Consider the following 4,009-nt stretch of genomic DNA (forward strand, 5'->3'; position numbering starts at 1 on the left):
AAAACTGTAAGGCATGTCCTGTGGGACTGCCCTGTCTCCGAGGGGGTCTGGGCGCTTGTGGCCGGACTCCTTGAAAGCTGGCTGGTGATGAATATACGTGACGTCTTTGTGTTCAGTGGGCTTTGTTCACATCCAGTGCCTTGCCACAAATGGAAGCAGGCCTGGAGAATAGTCAATGTCGTCAAGACTGTCCTGTGGCGAGCGAGTGCCAGAGGTTTATTTTCCAGTGAATGCATGGATCCTGGGCAGATATAGGGCTTGGCCCTGCCCTGCCTCCAGAGGTACAGGTTGGGCGACGGGGTGGGGTGCTGGCCATAACAATGCATCAAGTGTGTCGTAAAGCCTTCCCCGGAGTGGTGAAGTCTGCCGGTCTTTTCTGTGGTGAATGGGTGGGGGAGGGAGGGTGGGGTACCGCTGGAGGGAGTCCTTTGCAAAGGCTCGGGCGGCAGTCACATGCTGCCGCAGTCCCCTCCTGAGCTTGCCGCCCAGGCTTGGAAAGGTCGGGGGTGCTCCGACAGGCGGGCTTGCAGGCCCTGTTGGACTGTGATTCTCGTAGGTCCACTCACGTCTCGGGGACAGCCTGGGGAGCCGATGCCTTCGTGGTGGTGCCCTTTTTCCGGTGGGCCCTTCCCTGGCGTGGCCTGGGGAGGGCTAGGGCAGTTATATTTCCTTTTGTTTGATTTTGCTTTGGTTTGATTAATTTTTTTCTGTCATTATTATTTTCAGAGGTGGACCGAGTCTTTGAACGCTAAGTGTCTTGTAGCTGCATGTTCCCGCCTCTGGTTAGCAGCCGGTTGTTGATTAAGGAAAAAGGCCCCTTTGAAGCTTGTGGTTTTAAGGTGTCTTTTTATTGGTTGCTTTGGGGGAAGTTAGGGGGATAGGGTCTTCTTCACTCTTTCTCCCTTCCCTTTGGTTAGTTTGAGTTAGGTGTCTGTTTACACTACATGACCAAAAGTATGTGGACACCCCTTCTAATTAGTGGATTCGGCTGTTTCAGCCACACCCATTGCTGACAGGTATATATAATCAAGCACACAGCCATGCAATCTCCATAGACAAACATTGGCAGGAGAATGGGCTGTACTGAAGAGCTCAGTGACTTTCAACGTGGCACTGTCATCGGATGTCACCTTTCCAACAAGTCAGTTCGTCAAATTTCTGCCCTGCTAGAGCTGCCCCGGTCAATTGTAAGTGCTGTTATTGTGAAGTGGAAACGACTCGGAGCAACAACTGCAAAGCCACAAAGTGGTAGGTCATACAAGCTCACAGAACGGGACCGCCGAGTTCTGAATCGCATAGCATGTAAAAATTGTCTGTCCTCGGTTGCAACACTCACTACCGAGTTCCAAACTGCCACTGGAAGCAATGTCAGCACAACAACTTTGTCGGGAGCTTCATGAAATGGGTTTCCATGGCTGAGCAGCCGCACACAAGCCTAATATCACCATGCGCAATGCCAAGCGTCGGCTGGAGTGGTGTAAAGCCCACCGCCATTGGACTCTGGAGCAGTGGAAACGCGTTCTCTGGAGTGATGAATCACGCTTCACCATCTGACATTCCGACAGACTAATTTGGGTTTGGCGGATGCCAGGAGCATGCTACCTGCCCGAATGCATAGTGTCAACTGTAAAGTTTGGTGGAGGAGGAATAATGGTCTGGTGCTGTTTTTCATGGTTCGGGCTCGGCCCCTTAGTTCCAGTGAAGGGAAATCTTTACGCTACAGCATACAATTACATTCTAGATGATTGTGTGCTTCCAACTTTGTGGCAACAGTTTGGAGAAGGCCCTTTCCTGTTTCTGCATGACAATTCCCCCGTGCACAATGCGAGGTCCATACAGAAATGGTTTGTCGAGATCGGTGTGGAAGAACTCGACTGGCCTTCACAGAGCCCTGACCTCAACCCCATCTAACACCATTGGAATGATTTGGAATGCCAACTGCGAGCCAGGCTTAATCGCCCAACATCAGTGCCCGACCTCACTAATGCTCTTGTGGCTGAATGGAAGCAAATCCCCGCAGCAATGTTCCACCTTCTAGTGGAAAGCCTTCCCAGAAGAGTGGAGGCTTGTTATAGCAGCAAAAGGTGGGACCAACTCCATATTAATGCCCTTGATTTTGGAATGAGATGTTCGATATTTGGGTGGCCACATACCTTTGGTCATGTAATGTATATCTATCTGTGCAGTGTTTGTCTTGTCACTGAACGACTCCCTCAAACTTTTGTGAAATCGTACCAAACTTCAGGGTCCATCAAAGGCACCTATCTCTCCCGTGTGTATGTCCTATGGGTATTGGGTTTTTTTTTTGTTTGTTTGTTTTTTTATACCTAAATCTTCGACTTCGATTGTTTATAAAATGTAATATCACGTATATTACAAATACATTTGTGCAAAATAATTGTATTATGATTGGTGTAAACCATGACAAAACAGCAACTCAGGTACAGTCATCTATCTATAAAGCTACATATCTGGGCAGTGCCTGTGTTGTCACCGAACTACTCCCTCAAACGTTTATTTTTGTGGTCGTGAGGTGTTTTGAATCACGTGGCTGTGAGGTGTTTTGAATTACATGTTGGTGAGATGGTTTTAATTGCATGGTGGTGAGGTGTTTTGAATTATGTGGTGGTGAGGTGTTTTGAATTATGTGGTGGTGAGATGTTTTGAATTATGTGGTGGTGAGGTGTTTTGAATTATGTGGTGGTGAGGTGTTTTTAATTACGTGGTGGTGAGGTGTTTTTAATTTTGTGGTGGTGAGGTGTAATTGTCCCAAACTTCCTGTCTGCACATACCCCCTCCCATCTGTGTGCTGAGGGGTTCCTTTTTGAAAATAAACACATTTTGCACCTAAATATTCAACCTAAATTGCTTATAAAAATGTAATATCACAAACACTATAATTCAATTTGTACAAAATAATTGTTTGTATTATGTGATTGGTGTACATCATGACAACATAGCAACTCAGGTACAGTCATTATCCTCAGCTAAACCAAGCTCGTTCCTCTGTAACGACGCGTGGTGAGCCAAGCTTGTGTGTGTGTGTGTGTGTGTGTGTGTGTGTGTGTGTGTGTGTGTGTGTGTGTGTGTGTGTGTGTGTGTGTGTGTGTGTGTGTGTGTGTGTGTGTGTGTGTGTGTGTGTGTGTGTGTGTGTGTATATATATATATATGTGTATATATATATGTGTATATATATATATATATATATATGTATATATATATATATATATATATGTGTATATATTAGGGTGGTGCTCAAAATAATTTTTTTAAAATATTTACTGGGACATGGCTTTATGTTGTTCCTTTTGTTCCAAAATGAAAAGACACCAAATATGAAAGCAATCTGATTTTATTTAGGGGTGCCACATCAGCCTTCAAACTAAAGGTGTCTACAAAACTTTTCTATATATGGATCGAAAGCAAAACCAGAAGTTTGTTTTATGAAAATCCACCCTCCACTCACTTTCTTTGTATTCTAGCAAACACAAGTTACAATAGCTGCACAAATAGCACTATATTGCTATGAAAACTCAAATTCAATGATAACAATCCAAATGTTCAGTTCATAAAATGAAGAGACACCATATCACAAAATATTAAAAAACCCAAATATAATGAGAAATGTAACTCCTATTTCTGGGCCTGTTTCACCACTGTTGCCTTCTTGGCATCGGGGTACATCTTCCTGTGAGCAGCAACAACTGGGAGCAGAGCTTGCTTTTGCTCTTCATCCTTTGTAAGGAGCTTATTGTAGTCTTGTATCAATGCGACACCCCTTTCTGCCCTGTCGTTCACCACGACTAAGCCACTGGCGGCTTTCTTTGCTTCCTGAAAGCTGGTTTCTTGCTCCCATGAACCAGGATCCTTATCCATCCAATCAGTTGAGGTCCCTAGGATGCTGAAGAAATGCTTGGTGTGTTTTGTTATGAGGCCAGCGATTGACAGGGCGGTTCCTCGTTTGATAGCTGGTCTCTTTGGAGAGGGGTTTTCACCGTCATTTTTCAAT

This window comes from Myxine glutinosa, chromosome 7 (assembly GCF_964187855.1).
Source record: "Myxine glutinosa chromosome 7, kmMyxGlut1.1, whole genome shotgun sequence".
NCBI classification, from domain to species: Eukaryota; Metazoa; Chordata; class Myxini; order Myxiniformes; family Myxinidae; genus Myxine; species Myxine glutinosa.